This window comes from Neofelis nebulosa, chromosome 5 (genome assembly GCF_028018385.1).
Source record: "Neofelis nebulosa isolate mNeoNeb1 chromosome 5, mNeoNeb1.pri, whole genome shotgun sequence".
Classification (NCBI taxonomy): domain Eukaryota; kingdom Metazoa; phylum Chordata; class Mammalia; order Carnivora; family Felidae; genus Neofelis; species Neofelis nebulosa.
In genome coordinates, this window is record NC_080786.1 from 28,925,360 (window position 1) to 28,945,736 (window position 20,377).

Here is a 20,377-nt window from a genome sequence, read left to right on the forward strand (position 1 = left end):
TAATGTTTCATGATGCCATTTATAGTATGTTCCAAAGCAGGCAAAAGTAACTGATGATGGGAGGGTACGGTAGCTTCCTTTGGCATGAGAGAGAGAGAGAGAGAGAGAGAGAGAGAGAGAGAGAGAGAGAGACTGGGGGCTTCTTGGGTACTGGTTGTGTTCTATCTTTGATCTCTTCTTTGATCTGGAAGGCAATAACATGAGTTATTCACTTTATAAAAATTAGCCAAGATTTACACTTAAGATTGGTGTACTTTTCTGTATGTCTTATTTATTTTAATAAAGAAAATTCACTCTTAAAAAGAAAAAAGAGGACACCTATAGCCACAGGTCAAAGTGGGCACATCCCACTGGTCTGAAACATGCTCCAGCAGGGAGGGGACCTGGAAGAGGGGAAAGGGAACAAGTTGTTATATAGTTTCCATTGTTTAGATTCTAGCAAGATCTTGTGCAAATTATTTGACTTCTCGCACTTCTGTTTCCTCATTTGAAAATGAAGATGATATGGGGTGCCTGGGTGGTCAGTCGGTTAAGCATCCGACTTAGGCTCTGGTCATGATCTCGCGGTCTGTGGGTTTGAGCACTGTGTCAGGCTCTGTGCTGACAGCGCAGAACCCGGAGCCTGCCTTGAATTCTGTGTCTCCTTCTCTCTCTGCCCCTCCCCTGCGTGTGCTGTGTCTTCCTTGCTCTCAAAAGTAAATAAACATATTTTTTTTTTTTTTGAAAATGAAGATGATAGAAATTCACTTCATAGCAGCTGTGGACAGCCAAATGAGTAGTCTAGAAGTGTTGGAATTCATTATATTTTGTTCCTCAGGGAATCCAGAAACACACTACCTAATTTATCTTAATTCTCTTCTTTAAGTAACTTAGTAGGGTTGCGCAAAGGAAGTTTGACAAGGCTGACAGATATATTCATTCTCTGAAGGCTACTTGGATTGACAGACCAAGACTCGGCCTCTCTGTGACAGAGAAAGCACTGGCATATCTGCATCCTTATGCACACATCACCACTGTCCTAAAAACAGTATCTCTCGACTGTTTTTGTGGCTGTTCCATTTTGAGCCAATCAAATCATTCCAACAAGATCGTCTGTTAGATTCTGAGGTCAAGAAGCAGGAAATGTCAGACTTCTTTTTAGCAGCATCTGAGATGTCTTCCATATATCAGTTTTTAAGATGGCAACAGATTCACAAATCAAATTGAACCAAATCAAACCCAAATCCACAAAACACACTCCCCTGAGGATGGCAGAAAGCATTGTTTTTCATGGAGGAAGAAACATAACCAGAAGAGAATACAATTTTTGTCTTGACACATCATTATTTGGTAGCACAAAATTACAGACTATAGCAAATAGGGAATAGCTTGCCTAATCACTTTTTATTACCTGTAATTAATGTTTTCTGCACTCCTATTGGACTCACGGAGTCTCCACAAAACTGTCTTTGGCTTTTCTTCCAGTGTATTTAGGTTTTGAGTGGCCCCATCCTCAGGTACAAGGTCAGCTGCATTCTGTGTACAAATGACATTTAAATCCACCCTTTCACTCTTGAACTCCTCTCTGTCCATTTTTGTATTACCTTTTGTCAAGTGTACTTCCGCTGGATGCTTATTTGCAATTCAAATGTACCTGGGGAAAGCCCATCTTCTAATCTTTTCCAGCAAAGGGTAGCAGCCACAGTCTTTTTTCTTACACCATTTAATCTTCAAATCAGGCAATTAAGTAACATTTGTGACCTACCAATAAGGTCTCACCACTTTCACAAAGCCAGTTATGCAAATTTACATGATTCTCAGTCAGTAGGAAGTTTCCAGAGATTCAGGTTCACTGCCCTTGCCTTATCCTACGCGTTCTACGGGTTAATTTTTATCCTTGGTGGTTATCCATAATTTCCCTTTATTTTTTTATACCTTTTTTTAAATAACTTTATTTTTTATTTTTTAAAATTTACATCCAAATTAGTTAGCATATAGTGTAGCAATGATTTCAGGAGTAGATTCCTTAATGCCCTTTACCCATTTAGCCCATCCCCCGTCCCACAACCCCTCCAGCAACCCTCAGTTTGTTCTCCATATTTATGAGTCTCTTTTATTTTGTCCCCTCCCTGTTTTTATATTATTTTTATTTCCCTTCCCTTATGTTCATCTGTTTTGTCTCTTAAAGTCCTCATATGAGAGAAGTCATATGATTTTTGTCTTTCTCTGACGAATTTTACTTAGCATCATACCCTCCAGTTCCATCCATGTAGTTGCAAATGGCAAGATTTCATTCTTTTTGATTGCCGAGTAATATTCCATTATGTGTGTGTGTGTGTGTGTGTGTGTGTGTGTGTGTGTGTGTGTGTGTGTGTATACCACATTTTCTTTATGCAGTCATCCATTGATGGACATTTGGGCTCTTTCCATACTTTGGCTATTGTTGATAGTGCTACTATAAACATGGGGGTGCATGTGTCCCTTCAAAACAGCACACCTGTATCCCTTGGATAAATGCCTAGTAGTGCAATTGCTGGGTCATAATTTCCCTTTAGAGTAGTTTAAAAATACCACATAAGAAGAAACTTCAGATTCACTTAAAATCCATTCTTGTCTTTCTCCATTATATACTATTCATTACTTAGGATTATTCATTTTTTCATTAGAGGATTTTAGATTTTTATGCTATCTTTTTCATCTTTGTGGTTTTCGAGCCACAATAATATTGCCCAGAATAATGAAGCTATGTTTTCACCATAGTACACGCTCCAGCATTAGGTCTTTTCCAGTTAATCCCTGAGACTTTCCAAAGCTTTGGCTTAGTGGAAGGAATAATAGGAGGTAATGAGCCATGCCAGGGTTTGAATCCCAGCTCTGCCATTTTCTAGCAGTGTGACTTTTCACAAGTTACTTTACCTCTCTGAACCTTTTTTCTGTTAGTATTTTTTTTTCCTTAATAATAAAATGAAATTGCTTCATAGACTGGCTGTAAGAATTAAATTTGGTTTCATAGTGGTGACCAAGCTTTATCTAGCACGTTCCCTTTCTCAGTCAGTGGTAGCTCCTTTCTCCTTCACCTCTGCACCCCCTTGCATCTGGGAACTAAATGAACCAATTTCCTAAAAGAATTAAAGGGCTGAAGTTCAGACAGAAGTAGGTTCTGACATTATATGCATTGTTAATAAAAAACAAACAAACATGTAATTGTCACTTCCGAAAAATTCATTTATAGAGAAACCTCAGCTATGGGGAATACCACCCAAACAACATAAATGCAAAAGGAGGAAAGTGGTGTCTCCAAAGTCCTTAAGCTTTGCATGGACAACATTCACTTGACTCACAGGAAAGCATCTAAGGTCTCTATGAAGATCCTACGTATTATTATGTTGGATATTGATTTCCAATTTTATTTTATTTTACATTTATTTATTTATTTATTTATTTATTTATTTATTTATTTATTATTTTTTTATTACATCCAAGTTAGTTAGCATATAGTGCAACGATGATTTCAGGAGTAGATTCTAGTGATTTATCCCCTATGTATAACTCCCAGTATTCATCCCAACAAGTGTCTTCCTTAATGCCCCTTACCCATTTAGCCCATCCCCCCTCCCAGAACCCCTCCAGCAACACTCTGTTTGTTTTCTATATTTAAAGAGTCTCTTATGTTTTGTCCCCATCCCTGTTTTTATATTATTTTTGCTTCCCTTCCCTTATGTTCATCTGTTTTTATCTTAAATTCTACATATGATGCAGTCATATGATATTTGTCTTTCTCTGACTAATTTCACTTAACATGATATCCTCTAGTTCCATCCACGTTGTTGCAAATGGCAAAAGATTTCATTCTTTTTGATTGCCAATTAATACTCCACGGTATGTATATATATATATATATATATATATATATATATATATATATATATATATATACCGCATCTTCTTTAGCCATTCATCTGTCAATGAACATCTGGGCTCTTTACATACTTTGGCTATTATCGATAGCACTGCTATAAATACTGGGGTGCATGTGCCCCTTCGAAACACCACATCTGTATTCCTTGGATAAATACCTAGTAGTGCAATTGCTGGGTCGTAGGGTAGTTCTATTTTTACCTTTTTGAGGAACCTCCATACTGTTTTCCAAAGTGGCTTCACCAGTTTGCATTCCCATCAGCAGTGCAAAAGAGATCCTCTTTCTCTGCATCTTCACACACATCTGTTGTTGCCCAAGTTGTCAATTTTAGCCATTCTGACAGGGGTGAGGTGGTATCTCATTGTGGTTTTGATTTGTATTTCCCTGATGATGAATGATGTTGAGCATTTTTTCCAGTGTCTGTTAGCCATCTGGATGTCTTCTTTGGAAAAGTGTCTATTCATGTCTTCTTCCCATTTCTTCACTGGATTCTTTGTTTTTTTATCTCGAAGAGGTCCCAAGACTTTGCTTTTGCTATTGTTTCCTTTGCCTCTGGAGATGTGTTGAGTAAGTTGCTGCAGCCAAGGTCAAAGAGGATTTTGCCTGCTTTCTCCTCAAGGATTTTGATGGTTTCCTGTCCTACATTTAGGCCTTTCATCCATTTTGAGTTTATTTTTGTGTATGGTGTAAGAAAGTGGTCCAGGTTCATTCTTCTGCATGTCGCTGTCCAGTTTTCCCAACACCACTTGCTGAAGAGACTGTCTTTATTCCACTGGATATTCTTTCCTGCTTTGCCAAAGACTAGTTGGCCATATGTTTGTGGGTTCATTCCTGGGTTCTGTATTCTGTTCCATTGATCTATGTGTCTGTTTTTGTGCCAGTCCCATACTGTCTTGATGATTACAGCTTTGTAATACAGCTTGAAGTCTGGAATTGTGATGCCTCCTGCTTTGGTTTTCTTTTTCAGGATTGCTTTGGCTATTTGGATCTTTTCTGGTTCCATACATGTTTTAGAATTTTATGTTATAGCTCTGTGAAGAACACTGGTGTTTGTTGGTATGAGCACTGGGTGTTGTATGGAAACCAATTTGACAAAAATTTCATATTAAAAAAAAAGAACACTGGTGTTATTTTGATAGGAATTGCATTGAATATGTAGATTGCTTTGGGTAGTATTGACATTTTAACAATATTTGTTCTTCCAATCCATGAGCATGGGATGTTTTTCCATTTTTTTGGTGTGTCTTCTTCAATTTCTTTCATAAGTTTTCTATAGTACTCAGTGTATAGGTTTTTCACCTCTTTGGTTAGGTTTATTCCTAGGTACTTTATGGTTTGGTGCAATTGTAAATGGGATTGATTCCTTGATTTCTCTTTCTGCTGCTTCATTATTGGTGTATAGAAATGCAACTGATTTCTGTACATTGGTTTTATCTCTGAGACTTTGCTGAATTCGTGGATCAGTTCTAGCAGGTTTTTGGTGGAGTCTTTGGGTTTTCCACATAGAATGTCATGTCATCTGCGAAGAGTGAAAGTTTGACTTCCTCCTTACTGATTTGGATGCCTTTTATTTCTTTGTGTTGTCTGGATGCTGAGGTTAGAATTTCCCACACTATGTCGAATGACAGTGGTGAGAGTGGACATCCCTGTCATGTTCCTGAACTTAAGGGGAAAGCTCAGTTTTCCCCAAATGAGGATGATATTAGCGCTGGGTCGTTCATATATGGCTTTTATGATCTTGAGGTATGATCTTATATCCCTACTTTCTTAGGGTTTTTATCAAGAAAATGCTGTATTTTGTCAAATGCTCTCTCTGCATTTATTGAGAGGATCATGTGATTCTTGTCCTTTCTTTTATTGATGTGATGTGTCACATTGATTGTTTTGCAGATATTGAACCAGCCCTGCATCTCAGGTATAAATCCCACTTGGTTGTGGTGAATAGTTCTTTTAATGTATTATTGGATCCGGTTTGCTAGTATCTTGTTGAGAATTTTTTGCATCCTTGTTAATCAGGAAAATTGGTCTGTCGTTCTTTTTAGTGGGGTCTTTGTCTGGTTTTAGAATCAAGGTAATGCTGGCCTTGTAGAATGAGTTTGGAAGTTTTCCTTCCATTTCTATTTTTTGGAACAGCTTCAAAAGAATAGGTGTTAACTCTTCCTTAAATGTTTGGTAGAATTCCCCTGGAAAGCCATCCAGACCTGGACTCTTGTTTGTTGGGAGATTTTTGATTACTGATTAAATTTCTTTACTGGTTATGGGTCTGTTCAAATTTTCTATTTCTTCCTGTTTCAGTTTTGGTAGTTTATGTTTCTATGAATTTGTCCATTTCTTCCAGATTGCCCAATTTATTGGCATATAATTGCTTATAATATTCTCTTACTATTGTTTGTATTTCTGCAGTGTTGGTTGTGATCTCTCCTCGTTCATTCTTGATGTTATTTATTGGGTCCTTTCCTTTTTCTTTTTGATAAATCTGGCTAGAGGTTTATCAGTTTTGTTAATTCTTTCCAAGAAACATCTGGTTTCATTGGTCTGTTCTACTGTTTTTTTTTTAAATTTATTTATTTCAATAGCATTGATTTCTGCTCTAATCTTTATTATCTCCCATCTTCTGCTGGTTTGGGTTTTATTTGCTGTTCTTTTCCCAGATCTTTAAGGTGTAAGGTTAGGTTGTATATTTGAGACTTTCCTTACTTCTTTAAGAAGTCCTGGATTGCTATATACTTCCCTTTTATGACTGCCTTTGCTGCATCCCAGAAGTTTTGGGCTGTCGTGTTTTCATTTTCATTGGCTTCCATGTGCTTTCTAGTTTCCTCTTGAATTTCTTGGTTAACCCATTCATTCTTTAGTAGGATGTTCTTTAGACTCCAATTATTCATGGTCTTTCCCAAATTTTTCTTGTGGTTGATTTTAAGTTTCATAGTGTTGTTGTCTGAAAATATGCAAGGTATGATCTCATTCTTTTTGTACTTCTTGAGGGCTACTTTGTGTCCCAGTATGTGATCTATTCTGGAGAACATTCCATGTGCGCTCAGGAAGAATGTGTATTCTGCTGCTTTAGGATGGAATGTTCTGAATATATCTGCTAAGTCCATTTGGTCCAGTGTGTCACTCAAAGCCATTGTTTCCTTGTCTATTTTATACTTAGATTATCTGTCTATTGCTGTGAGTAGAGTATTGAAGTCCCCTACTATTATGGTATTATTATCAATGAGTTTCTTTATGTCTGTGATTAATTGATGCTTCCACATTGAGGGTATAAATATTTATAATTGTTAGCTCTTTTGATGGATAGACCCCATGATTATGATATAATACCTTTCTTCATTTCTTATTACAGTCTTTATTTTAAAATGTAGTTATCTGATAGAAGTATGGCTACATCAGCTTTCTTTTGGTGACCATTAGCATGATAGATGGTTCTCCATCCCCTTACTTTTAATCTGTAGGTGTAATTAGGTAAAAAATGGGTGTCTTGTAAGCAGTATAGAGATGGGTCTTGTTTTCTTATCCATTCTGATACACTACGTCTTTTGATTGGAGTGTTTAGTCCATTGACATTTAGAGTGAGTACTGAATGATACGAAGTTCGTGCCATTGTGTTACCTGTGGAGTTGCAGTTTCTGGTGATATTCTCTGGTCCTTTCTAGTCTTTGTTGCTTTTGGTCTTTTTGTTTTGTTTTGTTTTGTTTCATCTTTTCTCCACTCAAAGAGCCCCCCTTAAAATTTCTTGGAGGGCTGGTTTAGTGGTCACAAACTCCTTTAATTTCTTTTTGTCTGGGAAACTCTTTATATCTCCTTCTATTTTGAATGACAGCCTTGCTGGATAAAGAATTCTTGGCTGCATATTTTTCCAATTCAGCACATTGAATATATCCTGCCACTCTTTTCTGGCCTGCCATGTTTCTGTGGATATGTCTGTTGTGAACCTGATATGTCTTCCCTTGTAGGTTAAGGACTTTTTTTTTCCCTTGCTGCTTTCATAATTCTTGCCTTGTCTATGTATTTGGTGAATTTGCCTATGATAGGCCTTGTTGATGGTCAGTTTTTGTTGAATCTAATGGAAGTTCTCTGTGATTGGATTTTGATGTCTGTGGCCTTCCCCAGATTACAAAAGTTTTCTGCTATAATTTGTTCATATAAACCTTCTTCTCCTTTTTCTCTCTTTTCATCTTCTGGGACTTCTATGATATGGATGTTATTACTTTTTAATAAGTCACTGAATTCTCTAAGTCTTGTATCATGCTCTTTTGCCTTTGTTTCCCTCTTTTTTTCTGATTCATTCAAAAGGTAGTGAAAAATTTAAAAATTAGAAAAAATGTATATAATAAAATAGAATAAAATGAAATAAAGAAAGTGAAATAGAATAAAAAATTTACAAAACCACATAGTAAAAAATTTTTAAAAATTAAAAACAAAATAAAAATTGAAAGTAAAAGTTTTTCTTTCTGTATCGAAGAAAAAGAAAAGAAAGGATGAAAAGAAAAAGAAAAAAACAATTTAAAGACTGAAGAAAAAAAACCGAATATAGCAACCAGCAAACAGAATGAAACCTGAATGAAGTTACATCCAGGTTCCCTTAGAACTCAAACTATGAAGCACTCTATAGCCCGTACACTGAGCAGGCAGAGAGACTTGTGCTGGTCTAGCGGATGTGCTTGGAGGGCACAGTTGGGTGGGGCTTGGTATAATGGCTCAGTTCTCCACTAGGTGGCGCTGCTTGGCTTACTGAGGTGGATCAGTGTGACAATAATGCATGTGTGTGTGTATGTATGTGCATGTGCAGGAGAGGTGGAAATGGCTTTACCCAGCTTCCTGGTCTCTGGCACTGGAACTTTGCACTCTCACCGACCCACAATCAAGCACCCCTCCTTTGTCTCAGGCTTCTGTCTACTCCCTGCCTCTACCCTGTCTGTGTCCATGCCATCAGCCTGCCAGGTGACACCTTGCTCCAGAGTTTTTTCTCAGATGGGTCTGCATTACAAAACTCCTCACTTCAGAGAACCCTGTGGCTTGGACCCACACCAGCCCTCTAGTATAGGGTCTCGCTGAGCAGTGGCTGGGTACCAGGTTGCCCAGAAAATGTTCTTGCAATTGCACAGTGGCAGAGGTTCAGAGATTATGGCAAATCACAACACACAGATGGTGCCACGTTTCACGGCAATCTGGAGTCTTTGTCCCAATACCAGCAAATATGGCTCCTCTCTGGGGTCTGCTGGGACCTTTGCCTGTGGGGAGGCTGTATGGCCTCTACCAAATACTCTCCAAGCAGGGGAACCACTTCTTCCCTTGTGGCACATGGATACCACAGACCCCGCTGCCTGCCTCTAGTGGTTCACCCTACTTCCTCACCAGAGCACTGCCAGGCACTGAGCCCCAGAACTTCCAACTCTGTGCTCCACTGTTTATAGAATCCTAATGGTATTGAAACCCTCTCTTTTCTCCCTGTCAGTGGTTTTGGGGAACAGATTTCTTGTTTAGTCCCTTGTGAGTGTTTTCACTCCTTCTCTTTCTCTCCAGCTATTTTCGAGGGAGTGCTTTTCCTTTTATTCTCCCAGTGTGCCACACTGTCCCCCCACTTTCTCTGTCCTCTCTCTGCAAAAACAGCTCCCTACCCTCCACCTCCCAGTTCACCTCTCTGCACTGCACACCTGCCGAGTTCTGTGGCTCAAATTATGCAGATTGTTGTGTTAATCCTCTGATCAATTTCTCAGGTGTGCAAGAGTCAGACTGGTGCTGATCTAGCTGCATTTCAGGGATAAGACAAACTGAGAACTTCTATGCTGCTCTGCCAACTTGTGTAACCACCACCCCCCCTCCAACAACTGTCAAGTTTTTTTTAAAAGCGTTTATTTTAGCACTCCTGTAGTCCCTGAGAGCATTGCAGGATAGTATAATAGTCAATGTCCATAATGGTTCCTTAATTGTCATTAAAAGCATATATTATGTTGTTTTTTGTTAGTTTAAATATATTGGTAAGTGTGTAATAAATTTTTTAAAATTTCGATGCTAAGTAGTTAATGTTTTCTTAAAAAAGATGTTGGTGGCCCTTCATCAAGAAATTTCAATTATCTTGAAATTTTTTTCATGTTATAATAATACCAACATTTTAGGGGCACCTGGGTGGCTCAGCTGGTTAAGACTCTGACTTCAGCTCAGGTCATGATCTCATGGTCCATGGGTTCGAGCCCTGCATCAGGCTCTGTGCTGACAGCTCAGAGCCTGGAACCTGCTTCAGATTCTGTGTCTCCTTCTCTCTCTGCCCCTCCCCTGATCACACTCTGTATTTCTCTCTCTCAAAAATAAATAAAACATTAAAAAAATATGAGCCAAAGCATAAGAGACTCTTAAAAACTGAGAACAAAATGAGGGTTGATGGGGGGTGGGAGGGAGGGGAGGGTGGGTGATGGGTATTGAAAAGGACATCTTTTGGGATGAGCACTGGGTGTTGTATGGAAACCAATTTGACAATAAGTTTTATATATTAAAAAAAACATTAAAAATAATATCAACATTTAATCTTATTATTTTTTCTTCTTTTTAACTAACATTTTTAAATTTATTTTTAAAAATGTTCTTATGTATTTTTTTATAAATTCACTATTTAAAAAAAATGTTTATTTATTTTGAGAGAGAGTGTGTGAGAGAAGGGGAGGGACAGAGAGAGAGGAAGAAAGACAATCCCAAGAGAGAGAATCCCAAGACAGAATCCTGATGTGGGCAGGATCTCCGAACCATGAGATCATGACCTGAGATGAGACCGAGAGCTGGATACTCAACTGACTGAGCCATCCAGGTGCCCCTTTTGTTTATTTATTTTGAGAGAGAGAGCAGGAGAAAGAGAATGAATGGGGGAGGAGCAGAGAGAAAGGGAGAGAGAGAATTCCAAGCAGGCTCTGCACTGTCAGAGCACATCCCCATGTGGGGCTCGAACCTGTGAACCGTGAGATCATGACCTGAGTCCAAATCAAGAGTCAAATGCTTAAATGACTTAACTGTTCACCCAGCCTCCCCATTAACCATTTTATTTTAAATAACTGTATTCATGTAGTACAAGGAATACACAATCTGAGAGTTCTACTGAATCTGTTTCCTGCTCCAATCTCTCTGAAACTATTTTTTGATAAGATTTTCATTCTTTGGTCAGTGGAAAGATTTGAACATTATTTGTTTACATAGGCAAAGATCATAGACCCTCATTTTATGATTTTTGGGGGTGTTTGTGAGGAATTTCTTGAGATGCCTCCCTATTTAGATTGGACTAGTGTCTGGGTAGCGTGGAGAAATATTCAGGAGATAAGCCTCTTACAAAAATGACAAATTTTCTGAGATTTTTTCCCCATCTCAAAGTATTGTCTTTGTGATTCTAGATCAGTGGTTTATTATAAAAGTATATAACTCAGGAATAGCCAGGTGATAGAGATGCAAAAGGCAAGGTATGTGGGAAACAATGCAGTTTCCATGTCTTTGCTAGGCACACCACTCTCCCGAAATCTCCATGCATTCACCAACTCCGAAGCTCCCGATTATCTTGAAATTTTATATGTGGAATGTCTGTGATGTCAGTTACTTCTATTCGTGTGTGTGTGCGCATGCGCGCATACAAACATATACCTCTCTGTGTAATATTTTGTTATAAGATAATATATTCATGTAAAGTCATCTCCTCTGAACTCTAGTTTAGGAGATGCGATTTCTAAGAGTATAAAAATTATTAATTCTGTTATGGTTTCACAGAACATTGCTGCAGTAAGGTCTCAAGGGACAAAACCACATCTATCAAATACTATTTCCTTAGATTATGAACAAACATCCTTTGAGTAAATTAGATCCTTCTTCAATAAAATTTCAGGTTCCCATCATCTCCTAAAAAGTGATTTTTGTCACTCTTCCCTCTACATTAAATTATACTGAATATTTCAGCTTCTTAGAGTAAATTGGCTTCCCCAGAACTACCTGTGTTTTTGAAATTTCTTTTCGTAGAAGTAATTTCTATACATTATTGAACGCTATCACAAAGTTTCTATCCTGGGTAATTTTTCTTTAGCAACTTCATAGACTTAAACATAATAGATTCAATGCCACGTATAAATTGCCAATATTTTTTGTCAATACTCATGACTTAATTAAAAAATTTTTCCTCTTAGTTTTCTTTTTTCATCAAAATAAACCAAAGACCTATATCCAGCAGATGCTGGAGTTCTACTTCTATTTAAAAGGGGAAATATATACCTATCTTACCTTTATTTACATTAATCAGGTACTGTATTTTAAACTTATTCCATCTCTCCATATGAGCTTGTTAGATGTACATTTATGTATTAATCTTTTAGTGGTTGCTCTAAACATTTCAACATGTATTGTTGGTTTATTAAAGTTTATCATGAATTAGAACTTTGAGCACTTCTCAGATAATGCAAGTATTTGAAAACATAAACTTCATTTACTCTCCTTCAACTTTTGTGTTTTTGATATGCGTTTTATTTATATATATATTTAAAATCCCCTGAATTATTTTTATATAGTGGATATTTATTCGTATATTTTTTTAATGTTTATTTATTTTTTGAGAGAGAGATAGAGAGACAGAGTACAAGTGGGGAGGGGCAGAGATAGAGGGAGACACAGAATCTGAAGCACGCTCCAGGCTCTGAGCTATCAACACAGAGCCTGACGCGGGGCTCAAACTTACATACAGTGAGGTCATGACCTGAGCTGAAGTCCGACGCTTAACCCATTGAGCCACCCAGGCGCCCTGATATTTATTCATATTTATGCCACATTTACCCTTTCTGTTGCTCTTCATCCCTTGCTACATTCTCTGCTTCCATCTGGGGTCATTTTTATTCTCTTGAAAAACTCCCTTTAGTGTTTTCTTTTAGGGAAGGTCTGCTGGTGACAGATTTCTCCATTTTTGTTTGTCTTAAGACATCTTTATTTCATTCTCTTTTTTGAAGGATATTTTTATTGCATTATATTTTTATATAGTTTATTGAGTATACTGTATTTGTTGGATGATAGGCTGGAAGCTTTTTCTTTCAGCATCTTAAATTTTGTTTCTTTCCATTGATTTCTACTTTCATTGCATATGTTTGGTAGTCAAATATAAGACTCATTACTGAGCCTTTGAAGATAATGCCTACTCTGTGTCTGCCCCACATGGCTGATTTTTTATTTTCTCTTTATTTTTCACTTTCAGCAGTTTGGCTGTGGTTTTTTTTGCACACTGCTTGGGATTTTAGAGTTTCTTGAGCCTAAATCTTGATGGTGATCAGTTTTATAAATTCCCAGCCAGTCATTCTTTGATTCAAATATTGTTTTAAACAAATCAAATGTTGTTTGTTTGTTTGTTTGTTTCCAAATCTCTCTCTCTCTTGTTATTCTGGTTCTTTGATTAAATATATATTTGACCTTTTGACCTTATCTTATATGTCTTTTATCTGTTTTCTGCATTTTCCATTAAAAAAATTTTTTTAACATTTATTTATTGTTGAGAGACAGAGAGAGACAGAGTGTGAGCAGGGAAGGGGCAGAGAGAGAGGGAGACACAGAATCTGAAGCAAGTTCCAGGCTCTGGACTGTCAACACAGAGCCTGATGTGGGGCTCAAACTCACGAACTGTGAGATCATGACCTGAGCTGAAGTCAGACACTTAACCGACTGAGCCACCCAGGCACCCCATTTTTTAAAAAAATTTTTAATGTTTATTTATTTTTGAGAGACAGAGAGCATGAGCGGGGAAGGGGCAGAGAGAGAGGGAGACACAGAATCCGAAGCAGGCTCCAGGCTCTGAGCTGTCAGTACAGAGCCCGATGTGGGGCTTGAACCCACAAGAACTGTGAGATCATGACCTGAGCCGAAGTCAGATGCTTAACCGACTGAGCCACCCAGGCACCCCTGCATTTTCCATTTTTTTAAATGCTCCCTGTTCTTCATTCTGGATATTTTATACTGAACACTTTTACTGATCTTCACAAATACTGAATTTAATCTGCCTTTAGAATCATCTATTGGCATATTTATTCATTTAGTTGTTTTTGCTTATTTCTACTAGAATCTTAACTCCTTCAGGTAGAGTCCAGTCCTTTTATAAAAGTCTCCATATTGTCATCTATTTTCTTGAACCTATTAGTCTCCTAGAAAACCCACTAGACCAAAAGAGTTTGGTAGGAAATAAATCTGCTGAAGGATGACTGCTGTCCTGGCCTATTAAATCTCATTTCTACAAGAGGGAACACTAAACACAAGATAGAAAGGTTAAAAAGCAATGAGAATTATATATAACAAAAGAGAGGATGAGCTGCATTTATGACACAAAATGGTTATAGAATTTAAATGCTGAATAAAACTTTAGTGATAATGTCAGCAAAACCCACCATAGTGTCTAATGTCTCACACCTAATGAACACTCAGTAAGTCTATCTAATGAATGTATTCTCTGGATGAGTAAATCAAGCCCAGATGACCTGCCCAGGAACCATTATGCAAGCATGGCTAAAATGGAGCTCAGTTCAGCAGAATGTCACAGAATCATCATCTCTATAAAGTATCTTCCATTGACACATATTCCTTTGTTTACTAGAGTTTTTATTATAAAAATTTAAAACATATGTACAGTAAATGGAATATTTATATATGCAAAGTAATGAATCCCATGAAAATATCATCAAAGTTCAAAATTCTTCAACATTCTAATTATTATTTTGTGTAATTATTATTTCATTGGATTACCTACTCACCAACCCTCAATTTACAATTTTTTTCACAAAATTTTTGAGGTAGAACTTACAAACATTGAAAAGAAAAATCTGTACAATGTTGGCAAGTAGATCTGCTCATGTAACTGTACTGTTATGGACTGAATTGTGTTTCCTTAAGATTCAGTTTGAAGCCCTAACCCCCAATGTAACTGTATTTGGAGACAGGGCCCATTAGGAGCTAGTAAAGGTTAAGTGAGAGCATCAGGCTGGGGCCTTAATCTGACAGGGTGTCCTTATACAGTAAGAGGAAGAGACACAGAGATGTCTCTTTGCACACAAAAAGGAAGGGCCGTATGAGCACACAGCCAGATGGTAGCCACCTATAAGCCAAGAGAAGAGGCTTCAGAATGAGACCTAACTGGCAAGCACCTTGATCTTGGACTTCAGCTCCCAGAACTGTGAGAAATACATTTTTGTTGTTTAAGCCTCCCAATGTATGGTATTTTCTCATGACAGCCCTAGCAGATGAACACATACCCTAGAATGGCAGAGAACATTCTTATCTACCCAGAAAATTTCCTCATCTTTCTTTCCAGACTATCCCTGATGCTCTTCTTCCTACTGTTGAGACAACCACTATTTTGATTTTTTAAAATTTTAATTTAATTTAATTTTTTTTTTATTTTAGAGAGAGAAAATGCAAGCTGGGGAGAGCAGCAGAGGGAGAGATAATCTTAAGCAGGCTCCTTAGTATGGAGCCTGATGTAGGGCTCATTCCCATGACCCCAGGATCATGACTTGAGCTGAAATCAAGAGTTGGACACTCAACTGACTGAGCCAGCCAGGTGCCCCAGCGGTTTTATTTTTATTTTTTAAACTTATTTATTTTTGAGAGAGAAAGAGACAGTGTGAGTGGGAGAGGGGCAGAGAGAAGTGACAAAGGATCCCAAGAGAATCCCATGAGATTATCACCTGAGCTGAAACCAAGAATTGGATGCTTAACCAACTGAACCACCAAGTGCCCTTGATTTTTTTAACCTTATATTTATTTTGTCTGCTTAAGAAATTCATATAAATGAAATAATTCAGAATGTTGTCTTTTGGTGTTTTTTTGCTCAATATTATGTCTGTGAGACTCATCGGTGTTGTGTGAATATGTAGTTCATTCCTTCTCATTGTTCAGTAGGATTTGATTGCATGAATATATTACAGTTTATCTGTTCTCATGATGATGGACATTTGAGTTGATTCCCATTTTTGGCTATTGTGAATAGAGCTGCTATGTGCATTCTTATACAAGCCTTTTTATGGACATAAGTTTTGATTTCTCAGATAATGCTTAGGCATGGAATTGCTGAGTTAAAGAGTAAGTGTGTGTTTAACTTCATAAGAAACTGCCAAACCTTTTCCCAAAGTGGTTGTTACCATTTTATGTTCCTACTAGGGATGCTTAAGAGTCTGGTTGCCCTCCATCTTTGTCAGCATTTGGTGTTTTCAGTCTTTTTAATTTTAGCCATTCTCGTGTATATGTAGTGGTATCTCATTGGGATTTTGGTTTACACATCCCTAATGATTAATAATGTGGAACACTTGTCTTATGTACTCATTGGCCATTTGTAATTTTCCTTTGTGAAGTATCTTCTGTATATTTACCTTTTTTAATCATTTACTATTATTATTTTGTTGTTGTCATAATTCATTATATGTTCTAGATATAAGTTCTTTGTCAATCATAGGATTTATAGTTATTTGCCTATTTGTTTTCTTAATATTGTCTTTTGATGAGCACAAGTTTTAAATTTTGATGAAGTCTAATTCATCAACATTTTCTTCAGTAGTTATCACTTTTTGCATTCTGCCTAAGAAATCTTTGTCCACTCTCAGGTTGTGAAAATATTCTCCTATGTTTCTTGGAAAGGTTTATGGTTTTATTTTTATGTTGTGGTGTATGATCTGTCTTTTTTTAGGTCTTATTTATTTATTTATTTATTTATTTATTTATATTTTAGTTAATATACAGTGCAATATTGATTTCAAGAGTAGAATTCAGTGACTCATCACTTACAAACAGCACCCACATCACAACAAGTGCCCTCCTTACTACCCATCACCCATCTAGCCCCTCTGCCATTCACCTCCCTCCATCAACTCTCAGTTTGTTCTCTATTGTTAAGAGTCTCTTGTGGTTTGTTTCCCTTTATTAACACACTTGAGGTCACACTGTATATTTACATTTTAACTTGTCCCCCTCCTTGTATTTCATCAGCTTTTCATAGATCATTCAAAATACTTTATGAATAATGTTAGGGGCTATATAATTTTCTGTATTGTGGGTGTTCCATAATTTATTTGACTACTTATGTTTGAACATTTACATTGTTCTCTCTTTTTTTCTGTTATAAATAATATTTGTAATGGAAAAGGTAGGCTTTTTGCATATCTATGTGCATTTTGGATAATCTTTCTTTGCGTGCATTCCTAGAAGAGGAATTACTGGGCCCAGCAGTACAGAATATCTTTAAGACTCTTAATGCATATTATATTCCCAAAATGCTTTCTGGGAAAGAATGTGACAACTTAAATCCCCTCCGACAGCATATGAGGATAGCTATCTCACCATAGCCTCTCATAGAGTACTGTAAATCTTTTCCTTTGACATGTTAAGGAAGATAGTGTCAATTTGTATTTTTTATTAATGAGTTTGAATTTTTTTTTTAATTTTAAGTTTCCTTATTTTAATTCCAGTATAGTTAACATGCAGTGTTATGTTAGTTTCAGGTGTACAATATAGTGATTTGTCAATTCTATACATTACTCAGTGCTCATCGTGATAAGTTTACTCTTAAAATGAGTGAGCATTGAGTAGGGGGATGGGCTAAATGGGTGATGGGCATTAAGGAGGGCACTTGTTGGGATGAGCACTGGGTGTTACAAGTAAGTGATGAATCACTAAATTCTACTCCTGAAACCATTATTACACTACATGTTAACTAACTTGGATTTAAATTTTAAAAAACCCAGTAAAAAATAGATTTATTAAACTTGTTTTCCTTAATTTTGAATAGTCAATTCATATTCTATGCTCACTTATTTATGGTTTATCTATATGGCCTCTACCTTTATTTTCTATCAGTTTGTAACAGAAATGTATGTATTAAACCTGTTAATCTTTTGTTTTATTTTACTGTATGCTCATATTATTGTCAGTTTTTACTTGAGAATTTTGCTTATGATTTTTGATATTGTTAGTGATTCTAGCCAAAATTATTGCCAGTACTATAAAGATATTTAGGAATATACCAATTAAAAAATTTCAGGGGCACCTGGGTGGCTCAGTTGGTTGGGTGTCCGACTTAGTCTGAGGTCATGGTCTTGTGGTTCATTAGTTCAAGCCCCACGTCAGGCTCTGTGCTGACAGCTCCTGCTTCAGATTCTGTGTGTGTGTGTGTGTGTGTGTGTGTGTGTGTGTGTGTGCCCCACCCCTGCATGTACTTTGTGTGTCTCTCTCTCCTTCTCTAAAATAAATAAACATTAAAAAAATTTTTTTTAAAATTTCAGAGGCGGGGGAAGGTAGTAGGAGTGCGCTAAGCATAGTGGCTTTCACTGGGATGGCAGAGTAAGGACTTTCATATTTGACACACTCAGAGATTACTAGGTATTCATGAATAGGTCCCATGTTTTATCTTCTGCTTGTTTCCCCATGTATAAAATACAGCTAACACTACATACCTTATGAATTAATACTAAAAATTTATGTGAGTTCTGGATGATTGCACAGGATAATTAAATGCAAAGTATTACACCTATAAGCTATTTTAGCTTGCACATTGTGTGCTAAGTAGAGACCCATTTTCTTTTTTTCATATATTTGTAGGAGATAAAAATGTCATAAAAATGCATGTATCATTTCACTTTTATGACAAAAGTAAATTTATTATATTTAAGATAAACAGCTCCCTAAAAGGAAAGATGTGTCGTTGGTAGAAGATTCAATTACCATTATATGTAATACCCTAGGAAAATTGAGGAAGAAAGAAAAGTCTTAATGAAGAGAATGCATTCTAAAGACATGGTTTGTATCAGGCACAGCTCTGCTTTCTGACGTCTTACCATGTGCAGCTACTCCCCTTGGTAGGTAATACCAGAATTCACTGATATTCATTATGGATTCAAACCATCTTATTTATATCCAATTGCCTCCTTTATATTATGTAATTATAGTCTCATGGAGTTACAGACCTGGAAGATTGGAAGACTATCTTGTCTAGTTTTGTTGTTGTAAGAACTGAGGACTAAGGAGTTTTAGTATTTTCTCAAGAACTAGTATTTCCTAAAAACTAAAGCTAGAGCCTAGATGAGACCTAAAATCTTTTGCTTCTACTCTGGAGTTTTCCATAACTCTATATTGAGTAAAGGAAGTTAGTAAGTAAATTTTTAAGTTTTTTTAAAAATGTGTTTATTTTGAGAGACACAGAGACAGTGCAAGTGGGGGAGGAGCAGAGAAGAGAGGTTGAGAGAGAATCCCAAGCAGGCTCCACACTGCCAATGCAGAGCCCAACATGGGGCTTGAACCCACAAAGTTGTGAGATCATGACCTGAGCCAAAACCCAGATCCGGTGCTCAACCAACTGAGCCATCCAGGCGTTCCAGTAAGTAAATTTTTAAAAGTACAGCTACCTCAAAATGAAAAAATAGGGCATTGAAAAATTTGTACTTTTTAGCTTAAGGTTCACTTGTCCAAGAGCCACTTGTTTTCTCGTTCTAAAGCAATGATTTTATTATGTTCTAATATAATAGGAAAGAAACTACCAAACTCAACATGTAGAAAATAATGTGTTTAAAAAGAGATGCAAAGGGGTGCCTGGCTGGCTCAGTTGGTAAGAACATGGGGCTCTTGATCTTGGGGTTGTGAGTTCAAGCCCCATGGTAGGGTGTAGAGCCTACTTAAAGAAAGAGGTGCAAATTACAACTTTCAGACAGTTTGCCCTTTGCTTATAGAATGGATTCTGCTTTATAAGGCTCACTCCCAGATGTCAGAAAGCAAATTTTTTGGAAGTATTTTCCATTTGCTGCTTAAGAAAAATGTCTACCTCTGAAAACCTCTTTTAAATTTACTTCAGAGGAAAAAATATCTGCTGCGAAGACTCTTCAGCTTATTTGTGAAAAATGAATTGTCATTTCATTTTAGAACAAGGTAAACAAAGCCATAAAAAGCATTGCTCAGAACTGTCAGAGATGCATACGGCTTTTAAATCAGAAGGAAAGCTCAATGCTGTGCTTTAAACCAGTGCTTTGTTGTGGCAAACTAAGTAGTTGAAATGATGAATTAAAAAAAAAAACATTCTAGTGTTACAGTGATAAACATGCTATCTACACTCTTGTTAACTACTGCAGAGCATGACAAATGGAACTGATCCCCTGACCTTTGCAGAATGAACTCCTTTCTGTAGGCTATGCGGAAAGCTTGTTATTATCTAGATTTATTTTAAGTTAGATGGACTGTTGTTTGGACAAAATGTAGTTCCAGTAGTTATCAGTAAAAAACGGACCCAACTAGATGCTATTAATTTAGTTACTTCCCTTGCAAACATATTTCATGTGCACATGAGTATCTATATGGACATCCTGGAAGACAAGGGAGTCTGAAGCTTTTTGAGAATATTTCTGAAAATTAATCAGAAAGTAAGATATTGAATACAGGATTTTTTTAAATGTCTATTTATTTTTGAGCGAGACAGAGACAGAATGTGAGTAGGTTAGGGGCAGAGAGAGCAGG

At 36.9% G+C, this 20,377-nt stretch overlaps 1 long non-coding RNA gene across 1 annotated transcript in view; it reads right to left on the bottom strand.

Moving 5' to 3' along the window:
- Positions 1–20,377, bottom strand: part of LOC131511847 (uncharacterized) — a 40,186-nt gene continuing 19,809 nt past the window's right edge. The window contains exons 2-3 of the long non-coding RNA XR_009261773.1: positions 1,391–1,515; positions 1–184 (exon numbers count right to left, since the gene is read on the bottom strand). This is a non-coding gene — a long non-coding RNA (uncharacterized LOC131511847). The remainder of the gene's footprint in view (positions 185–1,390; positions 1,516–20,377) is intronic.